The sequence below is a fragment of the Rhinopithecus roxellana genome, chromosome 7 (genome assembly GCF_007565055.1).
Source record: "Rhinopithecus roxellana isolate Shanxi Qingling chromosome 7, ASM756505v1, whole genome shotgun sequence".
Taxonomy (NCBI): domain Eukaryota; kingdom Metazoa; phylum Chordata; class Mammalia; order Primates; family Cercopithecidae; genus Rhinopithecus; species Rhinopithecus roxellana.
The window spans coordinates 105,134,579-105,151,922 of NC_044555.1; the positions used below are offsets into that span (position 1 = coordinate 105,134,579).

Consider the following 17,344-nt stretch of genomic DNA (forward strand, 5'->3'; position numbering starts at 1 on the left):
CTAAAGATGCGAGCGTTGTGCAGTCGGTGGACTTGGCAGCGCTGTCGCAGCCACCTGTGCGGCATCATACAGTAGCATTCAACAGATGCTTCAAGAAACCTGCGATGGGTTTTTGCTTTGCGAAACAGAACTTGGGTGTGGACAGCATGTTTACTGCCAAATTAAATTTCAGAGCCTGAATTCAGTGGCGACGGAGGGAATCAGAGAATTCCCAAAATGCCCCTTTTGGAGTAGACCGGACAGTTCCTTTCACAAATCTGGAAACGGAGGCCCAGAGAGAAATGACTGGTCCTAGGGCATCCAGAATAAGGAAGGGGCCTGACCCTTATCATTGCTCCCACTTCCTTCTCCCTCCCTAACTTTTGGGGCTACTGAGGCAAACTTCGGCCTTCAGAATAGCCGGCAGCTCCCACCCCTTTTGCGTTCTGCCGGGTTCGGTCCTCCAAGCCTCTCTGTACGGTCTCTGTGTAGCCTTTTCTATACAATCGCTGCGCTGCCGTCCGGTCCTAAGTAGCCAAACCGGAGTCTCGATCTTTTCCTTCGGTCCAGCTACCTCCGACTGGCGAGGAGCCAATCTCCACTTTTCCCACCCCAGTCCTCGGCACAAAGCCGTGAAACCTCGGCCGCGAGCCGAGACCATCACCCCCGCTCGCCCCTTCGTTCCCTGTTAGAAGAGATCTGTTTCTTTCCCCATTCTCGGTGGGATAATCTCCATTACTCAGCTTGGTTTTGGTGCCTCTGAGGTGTCTTGGCCAAGGCGGCCCCGTTCACCCTTCTCTGCGCTGCCGCCAGAACACCGCAGGCACCTGCCCGGTGGCGCCTGGGAGCCTGTGAAAAAGAGCTCTGCCTGACCGGTTGGAGCTCGGCATCCCAGCAGTTGCCAAAAGAGAGCCTTTGTGGTTCACCTCTTGCTGCCTCGACCTTGCATTGACAGCCCCCTCCCCCCCAACGACTGGGCAACCGACTGGCTGTGGGCCCAAGGCCTTGTGCCAGAGAGATAGGTTCACCCCCTTGGAAACCCGTAAGAGCTGCCCTCAAGATGTCTTTCTAATGAGGCCTGTGGGATCAAGAAAGGAACTAAACTGTGTCTTCCTGGGGCTCGAAGACTAAGAGCTTTCCTTTCTCCTTTGGGGTTAGGGAAAGGATGGGGAGACAAAGATGGGGAAGTGGGCCTTATAACAGGGTTGTGGCCTTTGAGCACTCACCAGATGTTTGACCCTGCGAGTGCCTCAGTTGCTACTGTTGGAAGAATGGGCAAGAGTCGGAGCAGAGACCCTTGAAGGGAGTTTCAAAGCTTGATGAAATTTGCAAGACTTGGGAATGCCGTTTGTTGAAATGAAATGTACAGGTGTGTGTGTGTGTTGGGGGGGTGTTTGGGGAGGGGTATGCTGTGAGTCTTTGAGGGTACATTCTTGAGAAAGCCTTCCCTCTCCCTCCATCCGGTGCCATGGTTGATTCTGGTTCCCCCTACGCTCTAGGCTTTGTGAATCAGGTTAATCACCACTCCCACCCCCACCCCCACCTCCACCATGGGGTCTCGCGCCCCCTGCCAGCAGGTTCCAGATGCACTAAGAGACCGGTCCAAACAGGCCCTGGGGCAACGTAATGCTGAGCACTGATTGGTTGCTCTTGGCTCCTCCCCTCATCCCGCGTTTGGCCCAAGAGCGCGGTGCAGATTCACCCGCGCGAGGTAGGCGCTCTGGTGCTCGCTGAGGACGCTTCCTTCCTCAGATGCACCGATCTTTCCGATACTGCCTTTGGAGCGGTTAGATTGCTAGCCTTGGCTGCTCCATTGGCCTGCCTTGTCCCTTACCTGCCGATTGCATATGAACTCTTCTCTCTGTCTGTACATCGTTGTCGTCGGAGTCGTCGAGATCGTCGTGGCGCTCGTGTGATGGCCTTCGTCCGTTTAGAGTAGTGTAGTTAGTTAGGGGCCAACGAAGAAGAAAGAAGACGCGATTAGTGCAGAGATGCTGGAGGTGGTCAGTTACTAAGCTAAAGTAAGATAGTGAAGCGAAAAGAGCCAAACCTAGCCGGGGGGCGCACGGTCGCCCAAAGGAGGTCGACTCGCCGGCGCTTCCCATCGCGCCGAGCTCCCTCCGTTCCTCTCCCTCCGCTGAGGCGCGAGGTTGCGGCGCACAGCGCAGCGCAGCGCACCGACTGCCGCGGGCTCCGCTGGGCGATTGCAGCCGAGTCCGTTTCTCGTCTAGCTGCCGCCGCGGCGACCGCTGCCTCGTCTTCCTCCCGGACGCTAGTGGTAAGTTGGAGCCCCGGGCGGCATTGCTAGCCGAGACCCTAACGATTTAGGCGGGGGATGGGATGGGGAGCGGGGACAGGTCCCGGATGGCTGCAGCCTGCAGGACCGCACTGGCCCTGGCGGAGGTTGGGGGGAGGGACTCTGAACGCGCAAATCGCGTGGAGACTGAGTCTGTGGAAGAAGAGAGGAGCTTAGGTTCCACGGAAGGAGCATAGAAGTCTCTAAGGGGATTGGGAGTGGGGGCTCGAGATGAAGGTGCTGGGTGGAGGCGGGGGTCTAGAGAACCTGGCGCGGGGGAAGCCGAGACAGAAACGGAAGGCGAGGGTGGGGTCTCAAGAAGTGAGGAGTGGGAGGAGAGAAAGGAGGGAAACTGAACGCAATGTCGCTGAGGGTCGGGCTGCGGAGGGTGCTACTGAGTTGGAGGACCGACTACAGTTATAAGAAATTCGACAGCAGGCAAGTGGGAGGGGGCGCAAGGTTTGGGACAGTGTGTACAGAGGGGGAACCAAGGATCCTTTGTTATGTTCTCATTGAAAACCGACCCTAATTTTTCGGCGGGTCTCAGTGAACATCCGTAACTCTGGGGAGATACACACTGCGGATCTGTGTCTTGGTCTAACAGCTGTTAGCTGAATTTGAACAGCGCTGCTGATGGTCACGTAAGCTTAAGAGGAGAGGATAAAGGCATCCAGCGAATCTTTTTTTTTTTTTAATAATTAGCTTATCTAAGTCATTTGGTTACAGTTTTATATTTTGAAAAGGATTGCGAAAAAGTCTCCAGCGCTGCCTCTTATTCCTGTCCCTTTACTCAGTTTTACCTGACAAGCAGTCTTTACAGCGTACCTCGGAATTGCTAAACATGAGAACAGGTTGCCGTTCCTGATGTCACATAAAGTTCGTCATTGCAAAACGTGTCTGTGTGTCTGTTTCTTTTCTGCGCCATGCCCTTTGCCTTTTGCTTCCTGCTGGGTAGTATGCGACTTGAGGTGACAAACACTTGCATTGTGTTTGAGAACCCTGTATTTTAAGCGACAGAGCTCCCCAACTCAAAATTCAGCGAGTGACATTCGGCAGTTAAAGGATTTGATCTGGAATCACTGCCAGTACCACGCAGCTTCTTCATTAATATTTACCAGTGTAAGTCCCATCCAAGGAAGCCTCTGATTGCTGAACCACTAAGTGCATATGCCCCTTACCACATACCTTTTAGGCAGGCTAACCGAGGGATGCTCACATATAGTTGAGCTAAGATGATTGGGGGCGGGGGGGGGGGGGGGTGAGGAAATGCTGCGCACTGAGTAACCTCTGAGCTCCCCAGTTTGCAGACAGTTGCGACCTCACATACACAGTAATAAACAAGATATCTGGGTTCCAGAGTTTAATTTTTTCATGAAGAAGTTTACGTATACATCAGCCATTCTGACAATCAAAATACGAGTGCAATAGAAACAAGGTGTTACTGTGTAGTTGGCTACATATGTGTAGACAATGACAAAGACCAACTGACATGCCCCACAAAAAAATGATATCTACCGTGATCATTGCATCTCTTTTGCAGTACTGAAATCATACTGAATATTGTCTTTTCTGAAGAGTATAATCTCCTTAGCACCTGATTGTTTGGTAGTTATCTACAATGCCCCCCCATTCCACCCCACAGGTGGGGGGAAATAAATACTTTTGTCCATATTTTGGGGAGGTAGGTTATAGAATATTTCATTATATTTTTCATTCCCTAAATAAATTCTTCTGATCCTCCTGGGAAGGGAAGAAAATAATTGTTTCATCAACATGATTTCTTTCCTAATAGCGTCTATCATCTACAGCAACAAGCCCAACGCAAGTCCTGAAATTCAGAAGGTGGATAAGGCTTGTTGATTGCAATGTCAAGGTAGGATTTGGGGTGCTTTAGCAAAAATGACGGTGTTTGCCTATCTGCATTATCTAGAGAGGGTTATTAACCCTTTCTATGCTTTCTTGAGGGATTTATCTCCATCTAGAGGTGTCATGGATGACAGTGATGACTTTTTTCAGATAACTTAACAGGCTTTTGTGCAGTATGAATTCATCAGAAAGGTGAGAACTGATATTTCTGGGAACTTCCTGGATACCAGATGTGGATCCAGGACCATTACATATATATAATATATATGTATATAATATTATTTCATATAGTCTTCATAGCAAGTCTATGAATGATGAAGATATTATTATCCTACATTTTATTGGTGCCATTAGATTTTTCCCCTCAATTTCTCAAGGAATTCTCGAAAGTGAATTTAAGGCAAGAGAATAAGAAATATTTATTTGTGCTGCCAAGGCTACTTAGGAAGAGCAATAAAAGTAAAATATAAAAAGCCTAACATTCTAATGGATTAGTCCAACATTATAATTGAGTCAAGCCTCAATACTTTTACTGTTCCATGTATTTCCTTCAAGGAAATGTCATCCCTCTCCAGCTAAGAGAAACACAAAAATTTAAAACAAAATTCTGGGGAGAGATTATCAGTAACCAACATTAAATATCCTCAGTATTCTTGTTAAATTGTTCAAGGCCTGAGATTGAAGGAGACTGCAGTTTGCTGAGCTTGCTGAAAGATAATTAATTCCCAGGTTTTAATGGCTCCTGAAGCTCCAGACTATTTGGCCAGTATTATTAAAGACCATCTTACCACCTCTCTTTCATAGCAATGGAATGCCTCACAAAAGGATGATGTACGTGTACTGAGATTATTTTAGTAAAGCATCTGATACAGCTTAGTATTGTCTAGTGGAAGAACTGCTAAATTATGTTCCTCTGGCTGCTTGGGTAGCCATGAGCAAACTAGGAAAACTTCATCATAAATTGAAGTTAATAATATATTATTATGATATTTTATGTCAGTATCACATATAACCCCACCTGATTGTTGTGAAACAGATGGGTATAAGCACTTTGAAAATTTTAAATTATTGCACTAAGCAATATTTATTATTTATTTGTTAGCATTCTAGGCTACCTATGTCATTTCATCTACATATTGTGCTGTTGAACATCAAAAAGAAATCACCAATCTCCAGCCTAATGTGTGCTCAAGTCATGGATCTCTCCAACACTGCCATTCTTCAAGACATTTTAAGAAGGCTTTTCCATATACTGAGAACATTGCTGCAAAACAGTCTAGTCATCTCCATTCTAGACAAATAACATTGAAAACAACCAAGTGGTTAAGTTGCATCATCATTTGGCTAGTCGTTAGCAGATTTAATACTAATGTTCACCTTCAACAACTCTTTGCCAATCACTTCTGACATTTTAATGCACAAATGACATAGTGAAAGCAGGATTTCAAATAAGACGTACATAAGATGGAATTTTAATTCTGTTTTTGTCTCCCTTTACCTGACATCTCTACTTCAACCTCGCTATTCATTCCTCCTCTCAGCTGTGGCTAAGACAGTGTCATCTGCAGTTTCCTAAAATACTTGCTTATTACAGCATTGTACATATAGCTGGCATTTGATACAGTCATTCTTGTTAATTATGGTTAACCTTATGCATAGATGATCACTTACATGGTCTAATTTGAGAGGCACTAGAAAGGCCTTCTGGTCCCTAAACTAGTATCCTTCATGGTTTTCCATATAACTTGAAATTCTACATTCAGGAATTTCCCTCTTTCATCTTAGTCATTGTCTCCTTTAAATACAAGTACACCCTTGGGTAACACATTGTTATTATTGCCTATTAAGAACTATGCATAAATGTATTGAAAGCCATTAGAAAGCCTTTAGAACTGCATTGTCCAGTGCAACAGCCGCCAGTCATATATGGGTATTTAAATTCAGGGTTGAATTAGAATTAATGGCAAGGTGTGGGGGCAAGCTCAGTGTAAAAATAAATAGTGAAAACAACACCACCGAAACCAAAGACAATGTTAACTAATATCTAGACAAGGATAGCAATGAATGAATTGGCTAGGGTTTCCTTTACTTTTTCATAAAACATGATGTCTTCTTTAAACTCATCAGTAAACGCCTATGAATAAATGTCACAGTGTTCAAATGTTTTGCAAGTGTATTTTAAATTTACATATCTCCCATTTTATCTCCGGAATCAAGATTCACTGAATACTCTTCAATTATAGCTTCCTGTAATCAAAGTAGTAAGACTTGCCCAGTTAGCAAGTAATTATTCTTCAGAAGAGAGATATAAAAGATGATAACAATGGCCACTATTTATTGACATTTACCATGCACTACACATTCTAATAGGTTATAATGTGTAGCGCACATTCTAACCTCATGACTAAGCCTCATGACTACCTCATGAGAAGGTACTACCTCATAACATAAGCCTCATGACTACCCCACGAGAAGGTACTATTATTATTCAGTTTGCAGTTAGGGAAACTGAGGCATACAAAGAGGTTAATCTGTTCAAACTGAATGAACAAAACAAAGCTTGAAACCAGGTGGTTTTATTCCAGAGGCCAAGGTGTTAAACAACAAACTATTGCCTCTGTTTAGAAATTGGCTAATTTTTCTTTCATACTGTAACAACTAGTCTTTGAACAGAATAAATTTACATGTAAGTGTGAGCATATTAACGGACAATGTCCATTAATCCTCGATATGTTGCTTGGCAAAGCAATGCGATAGACGTGCAACATTTCATCTAGAGATTCACCTACCAATAAAGAAGTAGAGCAAATTAGAAAGTACTGTTAATGCTCAGAGACTGGGGGACAAGAAGCTGAGTGAAGCCCGGGGGAGTTACAGAGATAATACAAAGACAGAAATGAAGTCAGGGAAATAATGCAATTGTATGTAGAGATGACTGGACAGGCAGATGTTATTACTGTGAGCTGGACCCACAAGTTTCTACTACATGTAACACCACAACAAAGGCCATTCATATTTGGTCATTTATATAATGCTGCCTACTTGAAATTCAAGCAGTAAAATAGAAGCTCTGAAGGTCTAAGACTGAGTTGAGAAGGATCATTAAAAATCATTTGTCTCTTTCTGTGCTGATAGCGCTCCCGCAAACATGGTGAAAGTTCCTAAAACACCCAAGACTTTAAGAAGTGTGGCTAGCACCAACTCCACAAAATGACAACAGTACAAGAAGGGTAAAGATTCTTTGTATGCCCAGGGAAAGCAGCATTATGACAGGAAGCACAGTGAATATGGTAGGCAGACTAAGCTGATTTTTCAGAAAAAAGCTATAACTACAAAGAAGATTGCGCTAAGGCTTGAGTGCACTTAGTCCAACTGCAGATCTAAGAGAATGCTGCTATTAAAAGATGCAAGCATTTTGAACTGGGAAGCGATAAGAAGAGAAAGGTCCAAGTGATCCAGTTCTAAGTGTCATCTTTTGTTTTATTAAGAAGACAATAACATCTTGAGTTTATGTTAAAAATTATTTACCACATATAAGGAAGGTTTCAAGTGTTGTCTGATCCCATTTGCCATGTATTTCTTTTTCACAGTAGAGTCAGGAAAAGTAGTTTGATAACTATGACTTGGAAAACAGGTGCTATAAAAAGTAACTGCCAGTTTTTTACTTTACTGATCTGAGCCCAGGTAGAAAAACCATATCTGAGTACAATACTTAGACTAAAGTTATTTCAGGGTAGAAAGACCATACTTGGAAAAATTCTAAGTATGATTAAAGTCTTTTTAAAAGTAGGTTTTTAAAAATTCAGTAACCAAACCGATTACTTCCATTTATTACTTCCATTTTAAATTGACAAAAAACATGATCGGTGATTCAAAAATAATTTATTGCTAGAAAGATTGGAGAAGTCCATTACTGTGTTATGTAGCTTCCTCTCCCAAATGTATCTATATTCTGTCTGTTCTTCAGGGTCTGTTTCAAGCCCCACCTCTTGCAGGAAGCTTTTGTTGACTAGCCCACATATATGATAAGTGCCTTCCCTATAGTAGGTAATCAATTAACATATCTTGATTGGTTGTATTGTATTCCAATGGTTAAAGTAAAGGTGAAAGAAGATGAAGGAAGAGCTAAAATAGAATTTTTAGCACATCTGCACAATAATATTCAAGAATTCGAGGCATCTAACAGAATAACAGTTTCCCCTGAAACGATTTCAGGTAATTTCTCTGAACATATTTTAGGGCAATAAAAATATTATAAATCTTCTTAAATTAGTTTAGCTAAAGCTTAGCCCTATCACACTGTTTTATTTTCCATTTCACTGTGAAATACATCATTATATATACATATATTATAGAGAGAACATTTCATTGACCACATGCATGGCCATAGAATTCTTTTTATTAGCAAACTGAGTTCTGCATGCCTTTTGCGGTATGGGTTGATGGCTCAGAAAGAAGTGCAACTTTTCTTTTTAAAATAACAATTCCTAAATGCCTTTGCAGCAAATAAACTTGTAAATAAGAGCTTTATTTCCTTACTTTTTATAATGTCAAAGGAAATCACATTAGTATTAATGAATTGCTTTGGGTGATCATATCATGAATCTATTAGTTTTTTTTTTTTTTTAATCTTAGATTAAACAGTTAATTTAATGCTTTGTGGCTTGTAGGTAGATTGTTCTAGCATTTTTGGTTGATCAGTGACTCCCAGAGGTCTAATAGGCCCATATCTTTTATTTTTAAATGTAATGTTAGTCTAAAATAGATTCAGAAAGAAGTTGATTACTTCATTCTTGAAGGAAGTAAAACAAGGAAGATCTGGTGTCTCTCCAACAAATATTTTTTGAACCCTCATTTTGAAAAAGCAGAAGTGGGCTAGGCACCGTGGCTCACGCCTGTAATCCCAGCACTTTGGGAGGCCGAGGCAGGCGGATCACAAGGTCAGGAGATCGAGACCACGGTGAAACCCCGTCTCTACTAAAAATACAAAAAAATTAGCCCGGCGCGGTAACGGGCGCCTGTAGTCCCAGCTACTCAGGAGGCTGAGGCAGGAGAATGGCATAAACCTGGGAGGCGGAGCTTGCAGTAAGCCGAGATCGCGCCACTGCACTCCAGCCTGGGGGACAGAGTGAGACTCCGTCTCAAAAAAAAAAAAAAAAAAAAAAAAAAAAAAAAAAAAAAAAAAAAAAAGAAAGAGAAAAAGCAGAAATGAGCTGGTTTCTCAATAGATTTATTTATTTAGTCATTTCATCATGCCTCTATATCTATTTTTAAAATCACTATGTAAATGGAAAAGAACTTGTGTAGTAGAATTATAAGCCCAAATGACTATTCATTGATACAATGACTTGCTTTTCAAAATGTTATTTAAGTTAACAAGTGCAGATTCTTTAGTTTGGAAGATTATTACCCACCTCTCATTGGGTAACTATCTGTGTCAAATTTTCCTGCTTCTACTGCCAAACCTCAGCCAATTTCCTAAATTTCATGTAAGTAAATCTATAAAATTCACTATCCGTATGTATCTGCCGAATTAGTGAACTGTAAGATGAAGATGAATAAAGAAAAGCCTGTAAGAATTATGGAATTTCAGCAATGGCTTAGTTGAAATTCATGAAGGGAATTTCAGTTGAGGGCTTAATATACATTTAACACTTTGTTGGATGCTAGTGAGGTGAAAAACGTATTCTACAATACTTCCCTAAAGAAACAAATAAATACTGTTAGACAGTAAAGGCAATCCAATATAATAATGTAGTTTTGCAGTTTATGGTATAGGCAACATTGATTTCTGTCTTTCCTACTCTCTCATTCAGGACGAATGAAGAAAAAACGGTCCAGTCACTTGCTTAACTTGGGCCTCAGTTTCCACAACTCCAATGAGAGCCTTATACTAGGTAATCTTTCTGTAAGGATTCTTCAAACTAACCTCTTCGTTATAAACAGATACAGAGTACAGAAACCACTGAGGTTAAATTACTTACTTCCCTAAGGTTACAAATATAGAGTCACAAATTGTATAATATTTAAAATGGGGAAGAGAATATGGAGAAAACTCCCACAAATTTTGTTAGGTTGGTTCAAAAGTAATTGTGGTTTTCACCATTGTGGTTTTCACCGCAATTACTTTTGCGCCAACCTAATTCAGAATTTAAAAGTGAAAAACATTTGAATGCTGAGAAGATAATACATTGTTATAAAGTAATTTGATTTTTTACCATAGATTTGTACTTACCTTGGGTAAGTGCTATTTTCAGAAGACCAGCCAAATTTGCACAAACATAGTGGATATTCTGAGTCTCTTGATTGAGAATGAAGCAACAAGATCAAATAAAAGTTCATTTGTTTCTGTTGTATAATACTGAATACATTTATCACAACACTTATAGTGTGAGAAATTATTTTAAAAACACTCTATCCCTTCTCCCAGATTTCTTTAATTTCTCCTGATAATTGAAATAATCCTTGTCCTTCCTGCCTTGGATTCATTCGTGGATAACTTTTCTTAATTATTCCCCACTTCAGTCGATTAATAAAGCTTCAGAATTATTTTTGAAAAATGTTCAAATGTGCCACCTTTTAAATTCCATTGTGATTATAGACTCTTAGGGTTAGTACTTGAAAGCTCACTTCAAACAACTCCCTATCCCATGTTTGAACTCTGCACATCTCCCACTCTCATTGCAATGGCACCAAATAATGCTGCCCAACTCCTGGGCAGAGCATAGATAGGGCTAAAAGTTGCCAGCTACCAAAGTAGTTGCTGAATATCAGGATGAAACCAAGGGACTATAAGGTGGGTTATGAAGTGAAGAGTTTCAGCTAACGGGGAACATTAGGAAATGACTGTGGACAAATCCTCACGCTTCACTCAGAGAAAGATGTACTGTCTGATTGGAGCGGGTGAGGAAGAAGAATATGCAGACTGTAAAGCCGAGAAGCAATGCTTAAAATGCAAATGTGTTATAATTTTGTGTATGCAGTGTAAAAAGACTACTGGTCATAATTTAAAAAATCATCTAGGTTACACTCACATATGTAAGAACACCAGAATTTCCATTTTAAATTTTAAGAAAATAGACATAATTGTTTGCACCTCTTACATGGCACTTAGCACGTTGCATTACATTGTTTTTTCCTTAGATATGGAGTCTTGCTATGTTGCCAAAACTGACCTTGAACTCCTGGGCTCAAGCGAGCCTACTGCCTCAGTCTCCTGAGTAGCTGAGGCTACAGGTGCATGCCACTGCACCCGGCTTCTATTGCATTTTATTTTTGTTATTTGGTTTTTAACTTATACTTTAGAGCCAGACTTGGTGTTAAAGGTTTTACATGCATCATGTCACTTTTAAATTTGAGTCTTATCTTTCCTACTAGACTATAAATTCACATAGAACAAAGATAATAATTTATTCATGTTTATACTCCTCGAGTACCGTTTGCATATATCATTACACATTGTGGCGTCTCTCAATATATATTTGCTGAATAATTAATATACAAAAAGACACAAGCACTGTGGGAAAGGTATTTATAGTGCAAATTTGGAGTTAAATGACCTAAGTTCTAGTCTTTTATTAGCCTCTATGTCCTCATCCGTTAAAAGAGAAAATCAGACTGGATGGTTACTGAGATCATTTCAAATGCTACAACTTTATGAAAATATCAACAGTTTCTAGTTCTGAAAATCCACTTCAAATAATAACACAAAGGTAGTTGATTTTATACCCCAGAAGATTAATGGTTGTGACTCTTCAACTACTTAAGAAATTATTATAAAATTTCAAGTCAATATTCACTTCGGGTCTCGAACTTGTCATTTTCCATTCACTCCAGTGTCCTACATTTGAAATGATTCTTAAAGATTTCTGAGTGATTGAAAACATCTCTCCTTTTTGCCTTTTATTATTTAAAGTAAATTTAAGATATCTTTGGCTATTAATAATAAAGTAAACATTCATTTTAGGTGATTTATAATAAATTAAACTGTGCAGCTACAAACTCTACACAAAAGAAGTTATTTAACTATGTGATAGGGCAGATAACACTCTCCTGCATTTTCAGAAACCATTAAGCTATATCTTATAGTTAATCTAATATATAAAAAAAGAACTTCCTTAGGATATAGAAATGTTATGAAAAATAATTATCATTTTTTTTTTTTTTTCACAATAGGGTTCCTAGAAGACTTCTAGACATCTTGAATGGTGAATCATACCATAATAGATATTTTACTTCTGGGGAGAAGAGAGATGGGTGTAAGACAGTTTTCAATCTTAAAATGTTTAATAAATATATAGAAATTGGAAAAGAAGTAAAGGTTAAATGGATCAAAATGCTTTGGCAAAAGGCCTTTTTGACATGAAAGCAATTCATAAGTGTAAACAATTCCAGTTATTCATATTGTCAACCTTTGAACATAGATAATTCTTTTACTCATAGTAAAGAACATTGGAGATACTTGTGTTTTCTAGTTCAAAACTTTTCGTTATTTTAATTCCTATAGCTCTAAAGGCTTCAGAAAGAGAGATTACAAATAACATGTAGAGAACTCCAAATTTCTTGATCTTACTACAGATTCACTAATGCAGATACATTTTTTTTGAAATTCATCCCAATATCTATTTTCCATTCTCTTTTAACTCGTTTTATATTCTCTATCATGTGTTTTTAAAATTTTCTTCATTTCCTATTGTAGAATTTCTCAGCCTAAGAGCATTATATATATTCTCTTTCCTGTTTTTTCTCCCTAATTTTTTATCTTATTTTCTAACAAAGGCAACATATAGCTGAAAGTGTTTAATAATACAGTCACAGAATATCCTTATTATTCATATATCTACTTTTACACCGTAATACAAATTTTCTTTGTAGATATTTTAAAGATTGTATATATTTTCTCATATATCCCTTGATTTGATTTTCAACATAACTTCGAGTTAGTTAGGGCCATGGATTACACAAATGAGAAAACGAAGGGTAAGAAGGGTTAAATTACCTATGTAAAGTCACACAGTTAAATCTACAGCCAGATTCAAACAAACCCACGAGTTCTTATTCCATTCTTTTAATTTTTTTTGAGATAGGGTCTCACTCTGTCACTCAGGTTGGAGTGCAGTTATGCGATCGTAGCTCGCTGCAGCCCCGATCTCTTAGGCTCAAGCAATTCTCTCACCTCAGTCTCTCGAGTAGCTGGAACTATAGGTGTGTGCCACCATGCCCAGGTTTTTTTTTTTTGTTTGTTTGTTTGTTTGTTTGTTTTGAGATGGGGGTCTTATTATGTTGCCCAGGCTGGTCTCACAGTCCTCATCTCAATCATCCTGCCTCTGCCTCCCAAAGTGCTGGGATTGCAAGCATGAACCACCATGCTCAGCCCCAATATTTCATTCTATTTCCAGTACTTTCCCCTCTTTTCATGTCATGGATATTTAGTTCCAGAGAACTTTAGATGCTCAGAAATAAATGATACAATTAGGAAGTTAGATATAGATATAGATATGTGTGTATGTACTTGTATATATAGAGAGAGAAAGAGTCATGTTACTCTGAGATGTTTAAAAAGCATCATAAATACTTGGTTTTCTACAAAGAAGCAGACATTCATTTGCATGACGTCAAGATTTAAATAAACATAGACTGACTAATGAGCAATATGATAGATTAAAACATAAAAAAGAAAATCCCAAATCATTTTCTGCAGAATATATTGGGAGTCTAGCTATCTGGCTGCACTTTAGCCAAACAAGGTTTCCTTAAAGTAAATCAAGCCTTGATTGAGTTCTGCTTCAAATTTTTCAAAAGAGTGCTTCAACTTATTACGACTCCTCTTTTACTTTTATGACTATTAGCCGTATCCCTTTCACATTTCTTGTAATAACCAGATCCCAGATAACAGAGGGTACCTTCTGTATTTAAAAGTAAACATTTTCTAACACTTGTAGTTAAAGAAAACGTTTCTACCTCACCCACACATGGCATCTTTTTAAAAAACAGAAGGGTTCATAAACAATTTAATATTGTATACCCTGGATTTAAACATTTAAAATATACTGTGCATGTGGATAAGGTAGCAATGTTTGCTTTAAATACAAGTGTTGGAAAAACAATTTTTAGAATAAAATTTTAACTAGTATAAAAATTAATGAAATAATTGAATAATATTATCCCAAAGTTAGCTTTCAGTGGAGAATTTTAAATGGGAGTTCATTAATATCTTGCTGACTATCAATAATGTAAATGCTGAGTTTATGGTTTGGCTTCATGATTACAAATTGTCTTATTCTTTTATTATGTTTTTAGATTGAATTGGATATAGGCTATTACCTTATAAAGGGTTACAAAAGAAAACGAATTCTGGACAAATATTCATCTAGATGCCTTTAATTATATTTCATATGATCATTTTGCCCCTGTACTAAAACATTTCCTTTTTGAGGAGTATTCAATTCCCTTTATTTGTATTCAGAACTCCTTTGAATCTTTGGGGGTGATCCCAAATGGCAGGAAGAAGAAAAAGTTATTTATAGCTTGTTCGTGACTTTTATCAATGTTCCATTTTGATTTCTGATTACTTTCCCCTGGAAAATATATCTAGATGCCTTACCAATATCTTTAATGAATCTAAAGCTGTACCATTTGTGTTGCTACAAAATAATTTCAAAAGAGTTATTCAAACTTTCGTCCGCAGTCAGATCTTAACTTGTGGTACTCCAGCCTGCTCTTGATCTGTCTGAGTAATCTTGTAGATTTCTATCACATCATCATCATTTAAGAAATATTTTGTGAGGCCGGGCGCGGTGGCTCAAGCCTGTAATCCCAGCACTTTGGGAGGCCGAGACCGGCGGATCATGAGGTCGGGAGATCGAGACCATCCTGGCTAACACAGTGAAACCCCGTCTCTACTAAAAAATACAAAAAACTAGCCGGGCGAGGTGGCGGGCGCCTGTAGTCTCAGCTACTCCGGAGGCTGAGGCAGGAGAATGGCGTAAACCCGGAGGCGGAGCTTGCAGTGAGCTGAGATCCGGCCACTGCACTCCAGCCTGGGCGACAGTGCGAGACTCTGTCTCAAAAAAAAAAAAAAAAAAAAAAAAAAAAAAAAAAAAAAAAAAAAATTTGTGGACCGGGAGTGGGAGTGGTGGCTCACGCCTGTAATTCCAGTACTTTTGGAGACCAAGGTGGGCGGATCACTTGAGGCCAGGAGTTTGAGACCAGCCTGGCCAACATGGCGAAACCCCATCTTTACTAAAAATGCAAAAATTATCCAGGCGTGGTGGTGTGTGCCTGTAATCCCAGCTACTTGGGAGGTTGAGGCAGGAAAATCGCTTGAATCCAGGAGGCGGAAGTTGCAGTGAGCCGAGATTGCGCCATTGCACTCCAACCTGGGTTACAGAGCAAGACTTCATCTCAAAAAGCAAAACAAACAAAAAAAATAATATTTTTTGAAGCTTAATTATACCAGACATTGTAAAAAACACGTGTTAGAGAACATAACACTTGTTCTTAGAGTCACAAAACTGTCAAGGGGGGATTTAGCAAACATTGTGCGGTTCCACCATTGAGAAATTTATCTTTTATTTGGGAAGATAAACTGTATTGGCATGCAACAAAAATCAGGACATTATATAGTGAAGGACTAAATTGTGTACCACATAAAAATGAAGGAAAAGAAACAACCAAGGGAATTTTGTTGGCATAGATAGGAAATGAGTTGAAGCTTGATGACAGTTTAGGGTTTGAACTGGCACAGAAGAAGGACAATATTCCAAAGGGCTGTAGGATATTCATGTTTCATGGTATGAGAAGAGGTAAATTAGGAACTAGCTAGTGGGGATGAGAGTCGCCTCTGATCTGAATATGTATAAAACAATGGTGAGATATGCACCATTAGATGTTCTCTGGAGAACTGAAAATGTGACACTGGATCTCTGGAGATAGGTCCACCCCGGAAATCAAAGAATTTGGAACAATCCATGCTACACTGGTTGAGCTAAATTTCAAAATTGTCCAAAAAAGAGAAGGTTATAGAGAGAAAAAGAAAAGAATAGAAATCCAAAAATTAAGAAGCTTTTTATTTAAAGCTTTGGGTAATATTTAAGAATGACATTTACCTGGGAATATTAATAATGAATCTTTCTCAGGTTTTTCCCCAACTTTAGGCATTGTTACATTCAATAATTGTTAAGATTCTGCTCTGGGCAAGACATTTCACTGAGTACTTCCAGGCTTCCCAGAAGAGGAAACAATACTTAATTTTGATCTTTAGTAGTTTGAAGTCTAGTCAGTAGCTGGAGATCAAATATATGAGCCCTACACGAAGGATTTGGCAGAAAAGGTTACTGTTAAATTCAGAGCAGATTCTAGGAGCACAGTACATAGAAAAGAGATTGCATGGGATGAAAATATTGATACAAAAACCTCTTTACCCCAAAGCCCAAAGAAGAAATATAAATTTGGATCAACCCTTTTGGGTGCCATTTTCACTATCACCTAAACACAGAGTGGCCAAATCTCTTTTTGACTTACTCACAGAGATTTTCGGATGGATAAGACTTTTGTTTAACAACAAAAAAAGCCTCCATGAGTCTGGAGTCATCCATACTCAGTTCTGTTGTTTTTATACCCATAACTTAATACAAATAAATAAATCAGCAAACAGGAGTTGAGTGCGTTTTGTGTGTTTAGCAATGGATTAGATTATTTGAATGATGCCAATAGAAATATGTAAGCTCCCTTATATAGTTAAGAGTCATATCAAGTATTTGTTATCAGCAAACCCTTAGAAACCAGAATTATACCTTGGTTTAAGTTACAAGTAAGTAATGAGCTGTAGATAGACTTTCAGTTAAAATTAATAGTCTGAATACCACATGACTGTTAGTTCTCAATGCCAAAAAAGTCTTCCATTGTATAAGATTATTTTTAGGAATACCAGCAAAGTACTTTATAATTCCTAAATGCATGGATGACGTTATGAAAGCAACAACACATTAAATACTAAGCACTCTAATAAAGCAAGTAGAACTAAAGCATATTGATCACATTTGTAAGTGACTTAATATTGTCTATTATTATTAAATTATATATTATTAAAGATTATTAAAGATGAACAAATTAAGACTTAGAGAGGGTTCTTGATTTGCTTCAGGTCATACAGCTAATTACTGGCAAAACTGCAGAGAGAAGTTAAATTTCCTAACTCTGAAA

General features: G+C 39.1%; 1 protein-coding gene across 2 annotated transcripts in view; it reads left to right on the plus strand.

The window, feature by feature from the left end:
* Window positions 1–1,679: 1,679 nt before the first annotated feature.
* Window positions 1,680–17,344, plus strand: part of HTR2C (5-hydroxytryptamine receptor 2C) — a 332,250-nt gene continuing 316,585 nt past the window's right edge. For both annotated transcript variants that reach the window (XM_030934679.1, XM_030934680.1), the window contains exon 1: window positions 1,680–2,257. The gene's annotated coding sequence lies outside the window, so the exon portion shown is untranslated. The remainder of the gene's footprint in view (window positions 2,258–17,344) is intronic.